This window comes from Schistocerca serialis, chromosome 4 (genome assembly GCF_023864345.2).
Source record: "Schistocerca serialis cubense isolate TAMUIC-IGC-003099 chromosome 4, iqSchSeri2.2, whole genome shotgun sequence".
NCBI classification, from domain to species: Eukaryota; Metazoa; Arthropoda; class Insecta; order Orthoptera; family Acrididae; genus Schistocerca; species Schistocerca serialis.
In genome coordinates, this window is record NC_064641.1 from 99,924,863 (window position 1) to 99,948,335 (window position 23,473).

The 23,473-nt window shown below is 43.4% G+C and overlaps 1 non-coding gene across 1 annotated transcript; it reads left to right on the forward strand.

Moving 5' to 3' along the window:
* Nucleotides 1–16,123: 16,123 nt before the first annotated feature.
* Nucleotides 16,124–16,198, forward strand: Trnas-cga (transfer RNA serine (anticodon CGA)). Its single transcript has one exon. It is a non-coding gene; the product is annotated as a tRNA-Ser (tRNA).
* Nucleotides 16,199–23,473: the final 7,275 nt, after the last annotated feature.

The following is a 23,473-nucleotide window of genomic DNA, read 5'->3' on the forward strand; positions in this document are numbered from 1 at the left end:
TGAAGCAGTATCATCTACAGCGAGTCTACAGTGAGTTAGTATGGGCAGTGGTCATTGTTGGCAACCGGAATAAAATAATAATTGGACCATTTTACCGACCTGCCAATTGAGATGATACAGTTCCTGAAAGGTTCAAAGAAAACTTGAGATTGATTTCAAAGACGTACCCGACTCATACGATCATATTTGGTGGTGACTTTAATTTACCCTCGATATGTTGGCGAAAATACATGTTCAGTTCCGGAGGTACGCATAAAATGCAATCCGAAATTGTGCTAAACGCATTTTCTGAAAATTGTTTCGAGCAGTTAGTTCATGAGCCTACGCGAATAGTAAACGGTTGTGAAAACACACTTGACCTCTTAGTAACAAATAATCCTGAGTTAATAACCAGCATCAAAACCGATATAGGGATTAGTGGACGCAGAGTTGTCGTAGCGAGATTGAATGTTTTAATCCCGAAATCCTCGAAAAATAAGCGAAAAATATACCTATTCAAAAAAGCAGATAAAAATTCACTTGGCGCATTCCTGAGAGACAATCTCCACTCATTCCAAATTAATAATATAAGTATAGACCAGATGTGGCTTAAATTCAAAGAAATAGTATCTGCAGCAACTGAGAGATTTATGCCAAAATAACAAATGACGGAGCTGATCATCCTTGGTACAAAAACGGGTTAGAACAATGTTGTAGAAACAACGAAGCAATCATGTAGAATTTAAACAGACGCTAAATCCCCAAGATTGACGATCTTTTACAGAAGCTCGAAATTTAGCGCGTACTTCAATACGAGATGCTCATGACAGTTTCCACAACGAAACTGTCTCGAAACCTGGCAGAAAATCCAAAGAGATTCAGGTCGTATATGAAATATGATAGTGGCAAGAAACAATCAATGCTTTCTCTGCGCTACAGCAATGAAGATGCTATCGAAGACAGTGCTGCCAAAGCAGAGTTACTAAACACAGCCTTCCGAAATACCTTCAGAAAAGAAGACGAAGTGAATATTCCAGAATTGAAATCGAGAACAGCTGCCAACATGAGTAACGTAGAAGTAAATATCTTCAGAGTAGTGAAGCAAACTTAAATCACTTAATAAAAGCAAGTCTTCTGGTCCAGGTTGTATACCAATTAGGTTCCTTTCGGAGCATGCTGATCCATTAGTTTCATACTTAACAATCATACACAACCGTTCGCTCGACGAAAGATCCGTACCCAAAGACTGGAAAGTTGCACAGGTCACACCATTATTCAAGAAAGGTAGTAGGAATAATCCACTAAATTACAGGCCCATATCGTTAACGTCGATATGCAGCAGGATTTTGGAACATACATTGTGTTCGAACATTATGAATTACCTCGAAGGAAACGGTCTATTGACACACATTAAACACTGGTTTAGAAAACATCGTTCCAGTGAAACACAAATAGGTCTTTATTCACATGAAGTGTTTAGTGCTACTGACAAGGATTTTCAGACCGATTCCGTATTTCTGGATTTCCGGAAGGCTTTTGACACCATTCGTCACAAGCACCTCGTAGTGAAATTGCGTCGTTATGGAATATCGTCTCAGTTATGTGACTGGATTTGTGATTTCCTGTCAGAGAGGTCACATTACGTAGTCATTGACGGAAAGTCATCGAGTAAAACAGAAGTGATTTCTGGCGTTCCTCAATGCATTGTTATAGACCCTTTGCTGTTCCTTATCTATATAACCGATTTGGGAGACAATCTGAGCAGCCGTCTCCGGTTGTTTGCAGATGACGCTGTCGTTTATCGACTGATAAAGTCATCAGAAGATCAAAACAATCTGCAAAACGATTTAGAAAAGGTATCTGAACGGCGCGAGAAGTGGCAGTTGACCCTAAATAACGAAAAAGTGTGAGGTCATCTACATGAGTGCTAAAAAAAACTCAAACTTGAGTGATACGATAAATCAGTCTAATCTAAAAGCTGTAAATTCAACTAAATACCTAGGTATTACAATTACGAACAACCTAAATTGGAAGCAACACACTGAAAATGTCGTGGGGAAGGCTAACCGAAGACTGCGTTTTATTGGCAGGACACTTGGAAAATGTAACAGACCTACTAAGGAGACTGCCTGCACTATGCTTGTCCGTCATCTTTTAGAATACTACTGCGCGGTGTGGGATCCTTACCAGATAGGACTGACGGAGTACATCGAAAGACGTCAAAGAAAGGCAGCACGTTTTGCATTATCGCGAAATATGGGAGAGGGTGTCACAGAAATGATACAGGATTGGGGCTGGACATCATTAAAAAAAAAAAGGCGTTTTTCGTTGCGACCGAATCTTCTCACGAAATTCCAATCACAAAGTTTCTCCTCGGAATGACAAAATATTTTTTTGACGCCGACCTACAAAGGGAGGAACGATCACCACGCTAAAATAAGGGAAATCAGAGCTCGTACGGAAAGATATAGGTGTTCATTCTTTCCGCGCGCTATACGAGATTGGAATAATGGAGAACTGTTAAGGTGGTTCGATAAACCCTGTGCCAGGCACTTAAATGCGATTTTCAGAGTATTCATGTAGATGTAGAAGTAGATGTAGTGTGATTAACGAAGAAACTACCGTAGACCACGCCTTAAGAAAGAGAGCGGAACCATCTAAAATCCAAATCTGGGTAGCCAAACGGATACTTCAGCTTCTCTCCTCCTGAATGCGACTCCTAAGCCTTAACTATTACGCCTATTCCCTTGTTGGATGCGTTGGTGTGTAACTACCGACTGGGGCACCCTAGTGATATCAAGAGGGGCGTTCAATAAGTAACGCAACATTTGTTTTCTGAAAAGGGGTTGGTTCCATTCAGGATTCCAGTACACCATATTATTCCGCACTCTGCTGGTTACAAAACCTGTTTCTAAGATAATCTCCGTTCAATACGACGGCTTCAAACCACCCTACCGCAAGCGCGTGTATGCCGCATGGTACCACTATACTGGACCACGTCGGAGCCAACGTCTTGCTGCACTCTTTTGTTACAAAATCTATTTTTTAACATAATCCACGTGCATTGCGACGACCTTACGCCACCTTACCGTGAGGACCAGCATGCCCGCACGGTACCTCTCGACTGGTCAAAATCAGGGCCAGCGTCTTGCTGCATGAGTAACCTCTGCATCATCCAAGTACTGCTTCCGTTGAATGCATCCTTCATTGGGCCAAACAGATGGAAGTTGGAAAGCGCGAGATACGGGGCTATAGGGTGCATGTGGGAGAACAGTCCAGTGAAGTTTCGTGAGCTTCGCTCGCGTGGGCAGATTTGGGTGAGGCTTTGCATTGTCATGGAGAAGGAGGAGCTCGTTTGCGTTTTTGAGGCAACGAACACACTCGTTTCTTCAATTTCCTCATGACTAGCTGTGTGCGGCAGGCAGACACGTGGGACATCGGACAGGTTTCCGCGACCTTGCTGCGGTGATGCGAGACGCTTCTCCCAATGACTCACAGCTCTTTGGTTCACTGCTAGGTCTCTGTACACATTCTGCAAGCGCTTATGAATATCCGCCATTTTCCGGTTTTTCGCAAAGAGAAAATGAGCACTCTGCTTGCAACTCACCTCGGTTACAGACGCCATTTTGAAGGCTACGTATAGTCGGAACTTCATGAAAGTATAGGAACTGAAGCGCGAATATTCCACGATGTCACCCAGCAAATTCCTCATGTTTTCAACCGAAATTTGTCGAGAGCAAAAATGTGTTTTTTTACTTATTGAACGCTTCTAGTACGTATATTGTCATTAAACGTGGCAGGAACGGAGATACACAATGTTAACTCAGAGGGAGAGTATGGAGAATTGAAACAAATGTTGAACACAAGAGCTACATCGAAGATTGAAATGAAGGAGTCTTTCCGTGAGTACGGCTAGGTACATGGCTAGACGGAAACGGGTAAGAAAAATTACCTGTTCTTCCTTTTATAGGATGGTCATCAATCTTGGTTTGATACCGCCTATAGAAACTTCCTCTCAAATGCGAAACTCTTTATCTCATTGTAACCACTACTATTAACTTCCTCGTTCATTTGTTGGATGTATTCCAGTCTCAATCTTCCCCTTCAGTTTTAACCCTGTAGGACTCCTTCTAGTAGTATGGAAGTTATCCGCTGATGTGCTGTCATCCTGTCCCTTATTCTTGTCAGTGTTTTCCATTATTTCTTATAAATCCACCAAACTTAAAAATACTTATAGCGCAGCACATCTCCATTTCTTCCATTCTCCTCTCTTCTAGCTTTCCCACATAGAGCTGCGCTCCAAAACTACGTTATCAGAACTTTCTTCCTCACAGTAAGCCTACGTTTGATACCATTAGACTCCTTTTCATCAGGACAGCCGTCTTTGTCTGTGCTAGTCTGGTCTTAATGCCCTTCTTGCTTCAGCCGCCTTCTGTTATGTAGCGTCCAAATGTAGCACACTACTCAACTTGAAAATTTATCGCTGATATCATTTCTGCTATACGTCGTTATTGTCGCCTTTCTTTGGTTTACCTTCATTCCGCATTTTGTGCTGATCAGACTATGCGTTCCACTGAACAGGTTTCGTAGTTCTTCTTGACTTTAACTGAGTGTAGCATGCCATCAGCGAATCCTACCACTGATATCCTATGATCCTGAGTTCTAATTCCACTCCTAAAACTATTGTTTCTTATTTCCGTCATTACATCTTCGATGTACTGATTGATCGTAGGGATGAAAGACTGTATCCTCTTTTTAAACCGATCGTTTCGTACTTGGTCTTCCGTTCTTATTGCTCTTCTTTATTTGTTGCACATCTCTATGTTACCCCTCTTTCCCTGCTGCTTACTTATAGTTTTCTCAGAATTTCGACCATCTAGCACCAATTTTCATTTTTAAAAGCTTTTTCTAGGTCGACAAATTCTATGAACCTGACTTGATTTTTGTTAAGTTTTGCCAGCATTATCAAACCCAAAATCAAACGTATGTCCCTGGTGTTTCTAGCTTTCCTAAAGTCATCGAACAGATTCTCAGTTTTTTTTCCATTCTTCTGTATACAGGGTGTTACAAAAAGGTACGGCCAAACTTACAGGAAACATTCCTCACACACAAAGAAAGAAAATATGTTATGTGGACATGTGTCCGGAAACGCTTACTTTCCATGTTAGAGCTCATTTTATTACTTCTCTTCAAATCACATTAATCATGGAATGGAAACACACAGCAACATAACGTACCAGCGTGATTTCAAACACCTTGTTACAGGAAATGTTCAAAATGTCCTCCGTTAGCGAGGATACATGCATCCACCCTACGTCGCATGGAATCCCTGATGCGCTGATACAGCCCTGGAGAATGGCGTATTGTATCATAGCCGTTCACAATACGAGCACGAAGAGTCTCTACATTTGGTACCGGGGTTGCGTAGACAACAGCTTTCAAATGCCCCCATAAATGAAAGAGGGTTGAGGTCAGGAGAGAGTGGAGGCCATGGAATTGGTTCGCCTCTGCCAATCCATCAGTCACCGAATCTGTTGTTGAGAAGCGTGCGAACACTTCGACTGAAATGTGCAGGAGCTCCATCGTGCATGAACGACATGTTGTGTCGTACTTGTAAAGGCACATGTTCTAGCAACACAGGGAGATTATCCCGTATGCAATCATGATAACGTGCTCCATTGAGCGCAGGTGGAAGAACATGGGGCCCAATCAAAACATCAGCAACAATGCCTGCCCAAACGTTCACAGAAAATTTGTGTTGATGACGTGATTGCACAATTGCGTGCGGATTCTCTTCAGCCCACACATGTTGATTGTGAAAATTTACAATTTGATCACGCTGGAATGAAGCCTCATCCGTAAAGAGAAGATTTGCACTGAAATGAGGATTGACACATTGTTGGATGAACCATTCGCAGAAGTGTACCCGTGGAGGCCAATCAGATGCTGATAGTGTCTGCACACGCTGTACATGGTACGGAAACAAGTGGTTGTCCCGTAGCACACTCCATACAGTGACGTGGTCAAGGTTACCTGGTACAGCAGCAACTTCTCTGACGCTGACATTAGGGTTATCGTCAACTGCACGAAGAATCGCCTCGTCCATTACAGGTGTCCTCGTCGCTCTAGGTCTTCCCCAGTCGCGAGTTATAGGCTGGAATGTTCCGTGCTCCCTAAGACGCCGATCAATTGCTTCGAACGTTTTCCTGTCGGGACACCTTCGTTCTGGAAATCTGTCTCGATACAAACGTATCGCGCCACGGCTATTTCCCCGTGCTAATCCATATAACAAATGTGCATCTGACAACTCCGCATTTGTAAACATTGCACTGACTGCAAAAGCACGTTCGTGATGAACACTAACCTGTTGATGCTACGTACTGATGTGCCTGATGCTAGTACTGTAGAGCAATGAGACGCATGTCAACACAAGCACCGAAGTCAACATTACCTTCCTTCAATTGGGCCAACTGGGGGTGAATCGAGGAAGTACAGTACATACTGACGAAACTAAAATGACCTCTAACATGGAAATTAAGCGTTTCCGGACACATGTCCACATAACATCTTTTCTTTATTTGTGTGTGAGGAATGTTTCCTGAAAGTTTGGCCGTATCTTTTTGTAACACCCTGTATTATTCTTACCAGCATCCTGGGCGTGGCACATTTTTTGAATTTCAGCTCGATTGTATGATAGCTCGTCTTTGCGAGCTCTTTTCACAAAATTTTAAGCACCATCTTTCTCCAAAGATATTTTACTGTCGCCATCCTACACAGTGTGATCATTATAATAAGAGGAATCAGGGCTAGTACAGAAAGATCTGAGAGTTTATTGTTTCCTCGCTCTGTTGGAGAGTGGAACGGTAGAAAAACTGCTTGAAGGTGGTTCAAATGGCTCAAATGGCTCTGAGCACTATGGGACTCAACATCTTAGGTCATAAGTCCCCTAGAACGTAGAACTACTTAATCCTAACTAACCTAAGGACATCACACACACCCATGCCCGAGGCAGGATTCGAACCTGCGACCGTAGCGGTCCCGCGGTTCCGGACTGCAGCGCCAGAACCGCACGGCCACCGCGGCCGGCGGTGGTTCAAAGAACTCTCTGCCAGGCACTTAAGTGTGAACTACAGGGTAGTCATGTAGATGTAGAGCCATGTGGGTGTAGATGTAATGAAAATCCACCTTAGACACCGTTTACTCCGAAAACCCGAGTTCTCGTGTGATCTGAGATATTCCATAACCCAAGCGTCTTTCAACGCTTATCGTACAATGTTTAAAGTCGGTTAAGCCTTGACGTTATTCTATGTCCACTACACGCCTGTCTGTAACAGACTGCTCTGATATCGTATTTACATTCGAGTCATTCGCTGAGACATTCGGGCATCATACTCTTCGCGTCTTCAAATGGGACAACCCTCCCAAGCCTTTTGATCCTCCGGCTTATTACTTTGTGCTTTTCGTATTCTGGACGTGCATTTTTCCACATCCTAACGGTCCAAATTAAAGTGATTTTAACCAACATGGTTTGCAGTGCCAGCGATCTTACTTGTGATAATTACTTATCAAGAAACAGTCACTATCGTAATATATTATTTCTTCAAAATGACCGGTTTCGTTGCATGCAGTAGACCATCTTCAGAATGATTGCACCATTTACTGGAGCTGGCGGTGTGCTAAGCAGCTGCGTTTGAGCAGTTACCGTCCTGACATCACGAAGCTGCTCAAAACGGTGCCAGCTCCAGCAAACGGTGCAATCATTCTCAAAATGGTCTACTGTATGTGCCAAAACTGGTCATTTAAAAAAATGATATTTTACGACAGTGGCTGTTCCCTCATAAGTGATTACCAAAGAAAAGTAATTAGATGAATCATTCCTTAAGAAATGACTACTCTTTCTCTGACACTGCCTGTCCCTCGGTTCATTATTATGCAGTCAATTTACATTTCGTTTCGTTGTTGGTGAAGCGACTTACGCATGACCTATACTAATATATAAATATATAACGTGTTAAAAACTAATACGATGAAAAGCGGATGTCACGCTGAGATTCACTGGAAGATTCATAGGGAAATGTAATTCATCCAGGAAACAAGTGGCTTACGAAACACTTATTAGAGCGCGTGCTGAGTATTACACATGTCTCAAATCCTTACGAAGTGGGGTTACTAAAAGAGATGAGCAATAACCAACGATGAGGGGAATGATATCTCACGGGATCGTATTGTAAGCACGAGACTGTTACGAAGATGATCATCGACCTCCAGTAACAGAAGCCACAAAAACAAAACAAAGAAGTCGGAGAAATTCCAGCTCATTCCGACAACTATTTTCCCCAAGCACCATTCGTGAATGCAACAGGAAAACGGGACAAGGCGAAGTGACCTCCGTGACACGCCTAAGGTGACTTGCAGGGTGTACATGTAGACGTAAGCGAACACGATCTACATCCACATCTACATCTACGTGATTACTCCGCTATTCATGATAAAGTGCCTGGCAGAGGGTTCAGTGAACCACCCTAATGCTATCTCTCTACCGTTCCACTCTCGAACGGCGCGCGGGAAAAACGAGCACTTAAATTTTTCTGTGCAAGCACTGATTTCTTTTATTTTATCGTGATGGTCATTTCTCCCTATGTAGGTGGGTGTTAACCGAATGTTTTCGCAATTGAAGGAGAAAACTGGTGATTGAAATTTCATGAGAAGATCCCGTCGCAACGAAAAACACCATTGTTTTAAAGATTGGCACTCCGATTCACGTATCATGTCTGTGGCACTATCTCCTCTAATTTGCGATCATACAAAACGAGCTGCCATTCTTTGTACTTTTTCGATGCCATCCGTCAGTCCCACATGATGTGGATCCCACACCACACAGCAGTACCCCAAAATAGAGCGGACAAGCGTGGTGCAAGTAGTCTCTTTAGTAGAGCTGTTGCACCTTCTAAGAGTTCTGTCAATGAATCTCAGCCTTTTGTTTGCTCTACCCACAACACGATCTATGTGATTGTTACAATTTAGGTTAATTGTAATTGAAATCGCTAAGTATTTAGTTGAATTTACAGCCTTCATATTTGTGTGACTTATCACGGAATCGAAATTTAGCGGATTTCTTTTAGTACTCATGTGAATAACTTTATACTTTTCTTTGTTCAGGGTCAATTGCCACTTTTCGCCCCTTACAGATATCTTATATAAATTATCTTGCAATTCGTTTTGGTCATCTGATGACAACACGGTAAATGACAGCATAATCTACAAACAATATTAGACGGCTACTGAGATCTTCTTCTATGTCGTTAATACAGATCAGGAACAATAGAAGGCCTATAATACTTCCGCCGGCCGGGATGGCCGAGCGGTTCTAGGCGCTACAGTTTGGAACCGCGCGACCGCTACGGTCGCAGGTTCGAATCCTGCCTCGGGCATGGATGTGTGTAGTCCTTAGGTTAGTTATGTTTAAGTAGTTCTAAGTACTAGGGGACTGATGAGCTCAGAAGTTAAGTCCCACAGTGCTCAGAGGCGTTTGAACCATTGTTATAACACTTCTATTGGGAACGCCGGATATTAATTATGTTTTACTCGATAACTTTCCGTCTATTACTACGAACTGTGACATTTCTGACAGGAAATCACGAATCCTGTCGCACAACTGAGGCGATATTCCATAGGCACGCAGTTTGGTTAGAAGGTGCTTGTGAGAAACGGTGCCGAAGGCCTTGTGGAAATCTAAAAATATGGAATCAATTTGACATCCCTGTCGATAGCACTTATTACTTCATGAGTATAAAGAGCTAATTGTGTTCCCGAAGAACAATATTTTTTTGAATCCATGCTGACTATGTATCAATAAATCGTTTTCTTCGAGGTACTTCACAATGTTCGAATACAGTATATTGTGAGATAACGAGCATTTCGCTCTCATTTACGTATACGGCCGAAAGAGACAGCCTTCCAGGAACTGTGCAACGAATACTATCGTCCACGACCGTGTCCCACAAAGAGCGCAGATTGGCCACGAAATGGCGAAATTCACAGGCATCTGCTGTGCTGAATGACACCAGGCTGGTCAGGCCTAAGCGCTGTAGTGTTCGAGTGAGACAGACGAGAACCTACGTCATAGGGAAATGCCGTATGTGGTGTGCGTACTGTAAGACCTTTGGTACACACACCATCAGATTAGTTGACTTGTCGCTCTAGCGAAGTAGGCGAGTGTCAGCAATATGTCTCGTGGTCTCATCGTGGCGTGTTTATCTTCTGCCGTTAGGTCAGACGATAGAAATGCCACTTGCACGCTTAGAGTAGCAGATTGACGGTGACCAATATTAAACAGAACTTGATTAATTTTCACACACTTTTATTAAAATAATAAAAACCATGGAAATAACTTAACTTGGTTCTGGATGCCATTTACAATTGACAATCTGAAGTTCCTTTGGTCTTGGTACGTTAATATTATTCTCATATATCTCTGATACTTGACAAAGTGTCTATTCATTTATCTTCATGGCTATGTACAAGAATATGGTAATCTTATTAGGCGCAGACTGAAACTTGATTATAGACTGGTGCAGACGAATGCAGACTGGTGCAGACGAATGCAGACTGACTAATCGGAGGTCTGTACACTCGTTATAATACCTCGAGCGTTCAGGTATCACTGCGCGAGTGTGATCCGTGAGGAGAAAAGGTTCTACATTAGCAGCAATCTCATTGGCTGCATTACATATTAATACGCGGATCGGAGAAAGCAGAATTTGGTCCATCTCTAAGGCAGCGCCATCTCGTAGTTTGGACACAGACGAGCGCTGCGCGTGCGCTGTTGTGCTTAGCGGGGCGCGCTCTAGTTGGAACGTTGTGTACGCGCTGACTACATGGAACTATATACACAACACCGTAGAAGCTGTTTGTGGCCAGGGAAATATAGTAGTGTTCAATATGGTGGACCTAGGATCGCCCATAAAGGGAAACATTTATGCAACATATTTAATTCTGTAGTAATGCAGGGAAAGAAGCCATAGTAATTTTAATCAACAATCTTTCATAAAGTTTCATAGTGACCCCAGTAATACTTGAATATTGATCACATCTGTAATAGTTTACTGTTGAAGTTAAACTAACAACTTTTTTAACAAAGACCTGAATGCTAAAATCTGAACGCTTTGGTCGATATTAACGATCGGCATTTCATATAGCAGCGTATCATTAAAATGACTAATGTTGTAAATATCAACTCTGTAACTTAATTTGTTTAAAAGATATAGTAAATTTAAATTGTCAGCATTTCCAGTTAAGCACCAGATCATCATTTCCTCCACAAAAAGACACTGAACGATGACAGCATGACACCTTATTGAGTCATTAGGTTATAGAATATTTGTTGCGAACTTCAGTTTTTTATTTTTTTATTTTTTTCCTTTATTGAATTTCAATTCCCCCCGAAGGGGGCGGGCTGGCAACAGCTTAGTATGCCACTCTTCAGCCTACAGACTTTGTTAGAAAGGTGAAGAGAATAAATAATAAAAACTGGCGATAAAATCGGAGACTTAAAGAGTAACATGGCGAAAAGAAATCGTGGAACTTAAAACAAAGAACAGAGGGATGATGACGCTAAGAAAATACATACAAAACAGACAGGTAAAACAATAGACAGACAATTAAAAAAACACGGCGACAGTCTGGTTTCTGTTCGCAAAAGACATCAAATTCACACCCAGCGACAGCATGGTTTCTGTTTGCAACACGAGAAAGACGAACAACACTGAACAGTCACTGGAACACTGCACTAAAAAGTTGGCAAATGTGCCATACCACAGCCAAGAACAGGTGGGGGGAAACTGGACAGATGATGGGAAAATAAAAAAGGGGGGGAGCCGGGAAAGGAGCTGATGGAGGATGAGGACCTATAAGAGGGGTGGGGGGCGTTGGGCAGGCGCGACAGGGAGTGGGGTAGGCAGAAGAGGGGAATACAAAAGGGCTCAGGGGGGGAGAAGGGAGGTAGGGAGAGGTTTAGTGGGGAGAAAACAGAATGGAAGGGGGGAAGAGGGAGCCCAGGGAAAGGACAGCGGAAAGGAGGGGGAGTGAAGATCAGAGTTGATAGGAGGGTTAAATGGAGGGAGAGAGGGCATTATCCAGGAGGGGAAGTTGATGGAAGCCACCTTGGGAAAGGAAATGTAGGGTGTAGCGATGGAGGGTAGGGGGGACACAACGGTGGAGACGTGGCAGGGGGCAGGGATGGGAGAGGAGAGGAGCAACCAAGGGGTGAGGGGGTTCAAGACGGCGGGAGGTGTAGAGGATGCGGATATGTTCGAGGAATAGGAGCAGATGGGGGAAAGGAATGAGATCATAGAGGATCCGCGTGGGGGACAGGAGGTGTATACGAAAGGGGAGGCGGAGTACATGACACTCAAGGATCTGGAGGGACTTATAGAATTTGGGGGGGGGGGGCAGATATCCAGGCAGGACTGGCATAACAGAGGATGGGACGGATTAAGGATTTGTAGGTGTGGAGGATGGTAGAGGGGTGCAACCCCCATGTCCGACCAGAGAGGAGTTTGAGGAGTCGGAGGCGGTTGTGGGCTTTGGATTGGATGGAGCGGAGATGAGGGATCCAGATGAGGTGACGGTCAATGGTGAGGCCAAGGAGGTGAGGGTGGGGGTGAGGCGGACAGGACGTGCGCAGACAGTAAGGGAGAAATCCAGGAGGCGGAAGGAGCTAGTGGTACGACCTACGATGATTGCCTGGGTCTTGGAAGGGTTGAGTTTCAGGAGCCACTGGTTACACCATGCAGCAAAAAGGTCAAAGTGAGAAGGGTAGGAGCGAGGGCGAGGGCGAGGGCGAGGAATGCGGTGTCATCAGCATATTGCAAGAGGTGTACTGGAGGGGGGGGGGGCATATCTGCCATGTACAGGAGGTAGAGGAGAGGGGAGAGGACAGAGCCCTGGGGCACCCCTGCAGAGGGGTACAAGGTGTGGGAATTGGCATTATGGGGCAGTGGAGAGGAAGGAGGCCACCAGACGGATGTAGTTGATAGGAAGGGCGTAGGTTTGGAATTTAAACAGGAGACCGGGATGCCAGACACGGTCGTAGGCCTTTTCGAGGTCAAGGGAGACAAAAATGGCGGAGCGACGGGAGTTAAGCTGGAGGGAGAGGAGATGAGTGAGGGGGAGGAGTTGGTCATCAGCAGAGAAGGAAGGTTGAAAGCCACATTGGGTGTTTGGGAGGAGGTGGTTTTGGCGGAGGTGGTGATGGATGCGCCGGGAAAGGATGGATTCCAAGAGCTTGCTGAACACCGATGTGAGACAGATAGGACGACAGGAAGAGGCATCAGATAGAGGCTTGTTGGGTTTGGAGAACATCAGGATACGGGAGGTTTTCCAGCGAAGTTCAGCTACTTTTATTCTTTATTTATCAGAAAGCACATTGATGCAAGGCTACTGGCCGTGACATTCAAAGTTAAGGAGGAAATTGTATTGGTTTTAAGTAAAAGAATTTAACGTTTATTATGTAACGCATATTATTGTTACTTTATTTAGAACGTGGAAGTGGTTAACCTTTGATTATTTACATAAGATAAAATCTAAAGTAATGGAGAACAAGCTGCAGTCAATCAGATGGACGACTTCAGGGAAAGGAACTGCGCTAGTCAGTTGAGCGACCATGTTCGGCACGCGGCGAACGCGGATGGGGACGGGCAGATGGACAGTGCTGGTGGAGACGCGAAAGCGGACAGTCGATCTTTAGGTAGCTAGGAAGCGAAACGATTTAGAAAATTTCGCCCTGTGTTGCTTACAGCTTTTATAGCAGTTAATTTAGCTCCCAATATTATTATAACAGTTACTATATGTTATATTAACTTCGTATGTTTCATACAATTTCCCAAACTTGCCATCTGCCGGACAATTTAACCAAGGGGTCACAAGTGTCTAATTTAGGGCGTGTAATGCGACACATGCGCTTCAACCCCTAGACGAGTTTGAGCCAAGAAATTTCGACGAAGTGGAACAGCATGTGAGCCCTAATATCTTTGGGATGTTAGCTCGCAATATGTTCCAAAACCCTGCTGCAAATCGACGTTAGTGGTATGGGCCTGTAACTCAACGGATTACTCCAACTTCCCGTTTTGGGTAGTGGTGTGACTTGAGCAATTTTCCAATCTTTAGGTAAGGATCTTTCTGTGAGGGAGAGGTTGTATATAATTGAAAAATACGGAGCTGCCGTATCAGCATACTCTGTGACGAATCTCTCTGGTATACAATCTGGGCCGGAGGCCTTGCCTTTATTAAGTGATTTAAGCTGCTTAGTTATTCCGACGATATCTACTTCTATGTTTCTCATATGGGCAGCTGTTCTTGATTGGAATTCAGGAATATTTACTTAGTCTTCTTTGGTGAAGGAGTTTCGGAAAACAGTGTTTAATAACTCTGCTTTAGTGTCACTGTCGTCAGTGATTGCACCGTTGTTATCGTGCAGTGAAGGTGGTGATTGCATTTTGCCACTGGTGTGCTTTATGTATGACCAGAATATCTTTGGTTTTTCTGCTAGATTTCGAGACAGAATTTCGTTGTAGAAATTATTAAAAGCATCTCGCATTGAAGTACGCGCTATATTTCGAACTTCTGCAAAACTTTGCCAGTTTTGGGGTGTTTGCGTTCTTTTAAATCTGGCATGCATTTTTCGCTGCTTGTGCAACATCGAACTGACCAGTTTTGTGTACCATGGGTGATCAGTACCATCACTTACCAATTAATGTGGTATATGTCTCTCAATTGCTGTCGATACTATCTCTCTGAAATTATTCCACAACTTTTCTACGCTTACATGATTAAATCGGAAGGAGTGAAGACTGTCTCTTAAAACAGAGTTGAGAGCATTTTTATCAGCTTTTTTAAATAGATATACTTTGCGTTCCTTTCTGATGGTTGTAGGTGTTACGGTATTCAGCCTAGCAGCAACTGCCTTGTGGTCGCTAATCCCTGTATTCGTCACGATACTCATTACTTGTCAAGGATTATTTTGCTAAGAGGTCAAGTATGCGTTCGCAATCATTTACGCTTGAGTGGGCTCATGAACTAATTGTTCAAAATCATTATCTGTGAAAGCATTTAGTACAATGGGATGAGGTTTTATGCCTGCCACCGGCTTTGTACGTGTAATTTTTCCAGCATATCGAGGGTAGATGTAAAGTCACCAACGATTATAATTGTATGAGTGGGGTGCCTATTTGACATGAGACTCACCTTTTCTTTGAACTGATCAGCAACTATATCTTCTGATATAGAAGGGGGGTCGGAAAACCGATTCAATTAATTGTTTAGTGTGATTGTCAAGTATAACCTCTACACATATTATTTCGCAGGAACTATCTACTTCAATTTCACTACAAGGAAAACTGCTTCTGACAGCAATAAACACTCCACCACCAACTGTATTTAATCTATACTTTATGAACACCATTACATAGTTTGAAAAAAATTTCGGCTGAACTTATTTCCGGCTTCAGCCAGCTTTCTGTACCTATAACTATTTGAGTTTCAGTGCTTTCTATTAGAGCTTGTGGCTCTGGTTCTTTCCCAACACAGCTACGACAATTTACAACTGCACTATCGATCGTTTCTACAACTAACTTACTGTGTTTTACCTTTTAGACGGACGCCCTTTCTGTGGTTCCCTGAGACCCTCTAACCTAAAACCCGCCCAGTCCCTTCCACACAGTCCCCACTACCACTGTAGCCGCTTCCTGTGTGTAGTGCACTCCTGAGCTATTAAGCGGAACCCGGAAACCCACCACCCGATGGCGCAATCAAGGAATCTGCAGCCTACAAGGTAACAGAACCGCCTGAGCCTCCACTCGGCTCCGCATCAAAGGAACACAGGTGGTTCTATCGACGATGCTGCAGATGGTGAGCTCCGCCTTAATCTCGCAAGCAAGAGTGGCAGTGAAACTTCCTGGCAGATTAAAACTGTGTGCCGGACCGAGACTCGAAATCGGGGCCTTTCCCTTTCACGAGCAAGTGCTCTACCAACTGAACTACCCAAGCACGACTCACGCCGCGTCCTCACAGCTTTAATTCCGCCAGTATCTCGTCTCCTACCTTCCAAAGGGGCGTGAGTCGTGGTTGGAGGACGGGGCATGAGTCGTGCTGGGGTAGCTCAGTTGGTAGAGCACTTGCCCGCGAAAGGCAAGGGTCCCGAGTTCGAGTCTCGGCCCGGCACACAGTTTTAATCTGCCAGGAAGTTTCGTATTAGCACACACTCCGCTGTAGAGTGAAAATTTCATTCTAGAAACAACCCCCAGGCTGAGCTAAGCCATGTCTCCGCAATATCCTTTCTTTCAGGAGTGCTAGTTCTGCAAGGTTCGCAGGAGAGTTTCTGTAAAGTTTGGAAGGTAGGAGACAAGGTACTGGCGGAATTAGATCTGTGAGGACGGGGCGTGAGTCGTGTTTGCGTAGCTCAGATGGTATAGCACTTGCCCGCGAAAGGCAAACGTCCCGAGTTCGAGTCTCGGTCGGGCACACAGTTTTAATCTGCCAGGAAGTTTCATATTAGCGCACACTCCGCTGTAGAGTGAAAATTTCATTCTAGAAGAGTGGCAGTCTTTACCATTTCCACTAGCCGCCCGAAACCAGAGAGAATCTCCTCCTATCCTAAGCGACACAAGTCATTGGTACCGACATGAGCCACCATCTCTAGTTGGCTGCACACTGTACTCTTCATGGCATCCGGAAGCACCCTTTCCACATGCGGAATGACTCCCCCCGGTATGCTACACCTGCAGTTTCGTATTCAACACACTGACTCTGCGTTAGTATCTAGGTAACAGACAGAAAGTAAAGAGGACTGCTCGCCCCCATGCTCTGCGGTGACAATATGCCAAGGGCTGAACACGGCGGCAGCGACCGCGGAACAGAGCTCACTCTGGCTTTGTACCGGCTGTCCACCGCCGCAGACAACGGCCATTGTCCCCGGTACGTACGTGCCGCCTCGCACATTCCGCCCCCGCTGCCGTCCGCCCCCACTTGTGAACCAATAGCCGACTTCCAACGAATTCTCTCCCTCGATGAAATAAGACCATTATCAGAGCTCTGTGTTACATCTTTTGAACCGCGTATTCGTGCGCGCTACCATATTCACTTGTCAGCTTCAAACCTTCATAGCCATCTATTTGTGTGCTAGTGCAGTACATCTCTGAGTAGAAACTACAAGGCATGACTTGACGGACCGCGTCGGCTTTGACTGAAGCCCGCGAATAGGAGTCCCAGGCGGCAGTATTCATTTGTGATGCATCATGGCCTGCACACAAAGGCATTTCGCTTCCTCTCACGTTATTGGGACGACTGGACTTCCCAATTTCCCCCTTAGTACACACGCATTGTCTTGTAATAGTGAAACGGACGCATTCAGGCAACTTCGTTCTGGATTATGGTGAGATTGTTCCTGGCTTCCATATCTTTGCTGTATTAATGTGACTTTAATGCATTTGACACTTTATATCGTGGAGAATTAAGTTTCTGTCCTAGAAACATTTTGTAGTCATATTTGACGTGAGGAATGTCTTTGCTCATGTTTTGTGTTATGGCGTAAAGTCAACGCCGTTACGCCATTCGGGAACTACAGAGAAGACATGGCTGTGAAAAAGAGGTCAGCCAATCGCATGCTGACCAATCTTCCTCCAGGACGACAACACGAGAGCAGCGGCCCCTATGTGAAGACGATATAAGCGCCGCGCCGATTTGTATGTCGCCCTTGCCTTGCGGCACATCTATCAAAGTTAACTGTTTGTACTTGTATTAGTGAGTTTCATTACAACAAGACGAGTTGTTTGATTGTTTGTCTAGCGAACCGAGTATGCAAGATTCATAGACACATCACTCTAAACTTCTTCAGAATATTTGGGTATCGATATTCACTTCTGATTTAGTCGTCCAAAGTTTCAAATGACTTACCTGAATGCTCTTCCACTCATAATAATGTCTCAGGAATTAACAATAATGTGCTGTGGTTTTATTTTGTCTGTTGGAACTGGTGGAAATATAATAGTACATAGTCCATGAACTGTACTCTCACATTAACTATATTATCCTGTACATGGCTACTGATCGTTACAGTACATCTGAGTACAGTTGAGTATTTACGAATTCACTATCCTCCTCCCTGTTTATTGTTTAATGACTCTTTCACTTGTTCAGTGGAGGGCAGCAACCTCGAAATTTGTCCCGTTCATTTTAATTTTATTTAAAGCTCGGATGAGGTAGCCTACTATATATTACTCCTACATAATACGTAGCTTACGTGAGTGAAATACAAAAACACATAAAACCAAAACACTGCATCACAACAAGGGTTCAGTTCCTAGTGCTGTGAAATGTGGGGAAAAAACCGCCAGTTACCATTTGTAATAAGAGGAACAACACCAAAAATGCAACAGGAGCGTAATATGTAGAAAATCGTCCACGCAACCCGCCACTGCAGATGCCTTGCAGAAAATAAAGGCGAAATGCGTATGGCACGAAAATTGTATTTCATTCAGTTGTAATCAGACGGTCCATAAAGTAAAAATTATCAGTATACCGTAACAAGCTATAATTTCTCTCGCGTCGTTCTGCGGGAAGGGAAGTTATATTTTTTCAACTTATAAAAATTGATGTTGTTATTTAATGGGATCTTTTCCTTTCTATGTCGCTGAAGTAAAAATACAACTCTGTCTTTTAAATAAAACTTTCTTTATGGGGCACATTCTGAGAACTGACATTCTGAGTGTATTATATAATGCTATTTGAGTTCGATCCAAGCCAAAGCTACTGAATTAGCATCTGTTCTGTGTGGCTGCGTTTATGTCGCCTCGTAATGTGTAAACAATTTTGTAACTGTCGCTTATATAAACATCGCACTTTGAAAGCTACTAGCAAATAAAACAGGCTTTTATTTGCAGATACTGAAATTACGGTCAGTCGAGAATGGCGACCGATCGTCTACACTTCCACACAAAGCTTCAACTACCACTATTACTAAGGCCAAAATTACTGGTTAAGAGTGACTCCACTTTGAAACGTAACTCGGGGTGATCAAATTACTTGAATCAAAGAACGGTGATAGTACTTAAATAAAGCTGCTCGCACTTACAAAACAATAAATTTACGTGTGTCACGACGAAGCGTCAGAGAGAAAGAGAGAGAGAGAGAGAGAGAGAGAGATCAGTCACGAATCATCATTTTGTAACCATTACATGATAAACAAACTCGACACGATAATGAACAGTACATAAGAGTTTCTTCGTATTTGCTGTATAAGAGCTAGTGCAACTGTTGAAATGAGTGATTAATTTTGAGGTAACAATTTTAATTGTAATTTTATTGAAAAACCGTTTATAATAATACCGAGGATTGTTCCGAATTGTATATACAAGGGGCAGCCATGTTGGCACTAAAGGTCAGTACTTTATGGTCATTCGATGGAGTAAGGTGTACGTCAGTGTCTTAGGAGAATTTTTGCAAGAAGCATGTAATTGCTTACGTGAATCCTTTCGTGCAATAAGCATGCCAGACTTGACAAATTGTATGGAATATATAAGAAGAGTGATCTATCATTACATCAGTGTATATAAAATAGTTAAAAACTAGGTGATATAATAAAAAGTACTGAAACATAATGCTCGATTTAGTCATTCTTGGCATAAAACACCAAGTTGCAGTGGACATACAGTAACTCAGTGACTGTTGCAGCAGCGGATCAACAAAAAAGAACGAATGAGTACGCCACACAGTATTATATGCATTTTAATATTTAATTTTGCAGTATTTGGTTTGACAATTCTTTTTGAGATGTATTGAAGTTGCATTATTAGCAGATAGTAGTCGAAGTGAAAGTACTCGGTGGGAGTGAAATTTCACGTTATCTCAGACATTTTGTCGCTATTTCAGACACTTCACACTTTTATGTAACATACGTAATCGCAAACAATTGCTTAAAATACTTTACCGGCTACAATTAGTAAAAGGAGTGCCACACTGCCTTTGGCACTAATGACAAACATATTAGTCAAGATTTTCAGCTATACAAATGCAGGGGATGCATAAAAATACGGAACCACTCAAAATGCAACATGTTGTGTAGGAAAACGTTTGGCACCCACAACAGCTTCCAGTCATCCTGGAATGGGTCTATACAGATCCTGTTTTTCTTTTCAAGGGAATCTTACACCATTCTTCCTGGAGAATAGTGGCCAGTTCAGGTAAAGACGATGCAGGTGGAAAGCAATCACGTACGCTTCTCTCCAAAGTAGACGACGAAAGCTTAATAATGTTGACTATAGTATCTGTGGTGGTCAGAAGAGACTCGAAAATCCATCCTCGTGCTCACAAGAACGATCCTGCACGATTCTAGCTGTGTGTACAAGATCTCTGTCGTCGTGGAGTACCGCATCGCCGTTGGGGAACAGGCATTCTACTATGGGATGTACCTGATCAGCCAAACTGATCACATAATCCTCGGAGGTAATGTGCCCTTGCAAAGTAATCATGGTGCCCAAGGAATACCATGATAAGGCTGCCAAAATCAACGCTGAACGGCTGCCATGTTTTACTATTTGGACTTAAAGTCGGCTGGAAGTTGGAAATAGTCTGAAACAAGACTCGCCAGACCATATGAGTTTCTTCTAGTGCTCCGTAGTACACGTTTTATGGCTTCAGCATCACGTTCTCCATTTACCTGTACCTGCATCACTGACTGAGTGGTTTTGGAATTGCTTCTCACCCTGCAATTCCTTGCTTGTGGAGCTCCCTTCTCATTATTTTGGTGCTGACAAGGTTCGCCAGTGTGATATTCAGTTCCGCAGTGACTTTGGCATCTGTCGTCCCCCTATTGTTCGTCACAGTCCTCTTCAACGACCGTCTATCACGATAACTGAACTCACAGTTTCGTCCGCATTGTCATTTAGCGAATGATGTTTTTCCTCTATCCTTGTTCAAATGTGCGTGAATTCCTAAGGGACCAAATTGTTGTGGTGATCGGTCCCTAGGCATACGCACTACTTGAACTAAATTAAACTAACTTATGCTAAGAGCAACACACACACCCATGCCCGAGACAGGACTCGAACCTCCGGCGAGAGGGGCCGCGCAATCCGTGACATGGCGCCTCAAACCGCGCGACCACCTCAGCGCGCCCTTCTTTCCTTGTATATGGTTTAAATATGCGACACGGTGCCTCTTGACACACCAAACATTGCGTCTGCCTTGAACATACGGGAGCACCCATCATACGAGAGCCAACAATTTGTTCGTCTGCAGGCCTCAAGTGGCCCATCGGGACCATCCGACCGCCGTGTCATCCTCAGATGAGGATGCGGATAGGAGGGGCGCGTGGTCAGCACACCGCTCTCCCGGTCGGTATGATGGTTTTCTGTGACGGGAGCCGCTACAACTCGGTGGAATAGCTCCTCAATTGGCATCACGAGTCTGAGTGCACCCCGAAAAATGGCAACAGCGCATGGCGCCCGAGATGGTCACCCATCCAATGGCCGGCCACGTCCCACAGTGCTTAACTTCGGTGATCTGACGGGAACCGGTGTATCCACTGCGCCAAGGCCGTTGCCTGAATTCAGTTAGCTCCGTTATAATGCATCTACAACTTCACAGAACGCTATTCTGACCACGACTGACACTTTCAATGTATTTAGGACATTGCATAGGTGCCGTTTGTGGTCAAATACAAGAGGGCACCGGCAGGCTTGACCAACATCTACATTTATTTTCAAGCATTCATATTTATGACCAATCGCTGTAGCAGCTGGCTTCAGTTAATTAAACAAGTATATTTGTACTATTCTCTAATTTTTCTGCAGCCACTGGCTGTCTAGCGTCAGTCTCTCCCCTATCATTTTTATGTTAACTGTTTCCAAACCATTCACGCAGCTGTAACTCGTCCGCTCTTTCCTATCTTACCTCGCATGGCAATGAGCGAAAAGTCAGCACTGTACGATTTTCACAACACACATGTTCTGAAGTACACAGTACATTAATTGAGCCGTCCCTTGTATGCTGCATACATTAATCTTGCAAGTTCCAATACAAAGTCTTGACATACTGAGCACTTTTAACACACAAACGTCTGTCTGCCTCGAGAGCTCGAGACTCACCACCCCAAAAGGGGCGCTCCCTCCGGGAACCACAACAGACTAGCGAACCTGACGTGTTTCAGTGTCTGCAGTTTGTGCTTAATAAACTATCATTGCACATATATCTTAGAGTTTAAAAGATTTAGGAACAGCCAGATTTCGAACATGCCCTTGGCCTCTTCAACATGCAAACATCTCGGAATATGATCGTAGGGAACTTTACCTTTAGACAGTATGTACAAGCCCGACTAGGTGTGAAAAGAAATATCACACTGTTCTGTTTAGTACGTGGTCTTCTCTTCGTTTCTTATTTTTTCTTTTACACTTCAACATTTTTACCTCATCCTGAAAATGCCCAAGACCCTAAAGAAGAAACGCTGTGTTCCAGAACAAACGTAAACTCATATAACTCTTTCAGCTTGTATCTGACCAAATGCTGGCACATCGCCATTTTTTTTGCTATCCACATATCTCTAATATTTTTATACAGTGTTGGAGCGAAAGGCACGTTGCGAACCAATAAATGTAATTAATAGTCTGCCATTTAAAGATGAACGCTACAGCCCAAAACTAATAATGACATTAAAATAAAGATTTGCAGACGCACTTGTACCTGGTTTCTTTATTCATCAACAACTCTTAAAGGGCACAGTTTTCAACAAGACACAGTAAGGCTAAAATAACTTTCGGTTTTACTTACTGCCAGTTGCAGTGCAGCAATAAAGTCATCGCAGTATCCACACCACCTACCTGAAACAAAGAAATAACAGAGCTTTTACAAACGAAATAGTGAGAAATCATTACAAAATACCCCTATGTATCATTGAAGTTTGACAAATATGCGTGATAAATTACTGCTAAACACAAAATAGGATTATTTTCTGTCTGTTACTTTTTCTCTGTTTCAAAATGACCGGTTTCGAGCAAAGTCGACCATCTTCATATCACATCTTGTAGTTGCAGAGCAGTCTGTCCTAATGGAGCTATCAGTTCACTATCATATATTCATATGACTGTGAACGGGTAGTTCTATTAGGACAGACTACTCCCTAAGTTCGAGATGTTATGTGAAGACGGGTGACAGTCCGCAACCGGGCAGTTTGAAATTTAAAAAATAGTGATCGACAGAGGGAAAATAAGCCTATTTTTATAATTAAGGTTCGCTGATAATCTCCTGTGACAAATATCAAGATTTGACATTTAAACATTACAAAGTAAAAGTATTACTATGGAAATATGAGATTATATGGGATTCCTTTTTGTTCTGATTCCAATGTTTGCGTAAAAGTACCTTATGTCCTTCGCTGTAGGCCAAATTTATCTTTACTGTGGAAATTTCGTACTTATTCACTGAATAATAATAATAAGTTGTTCTG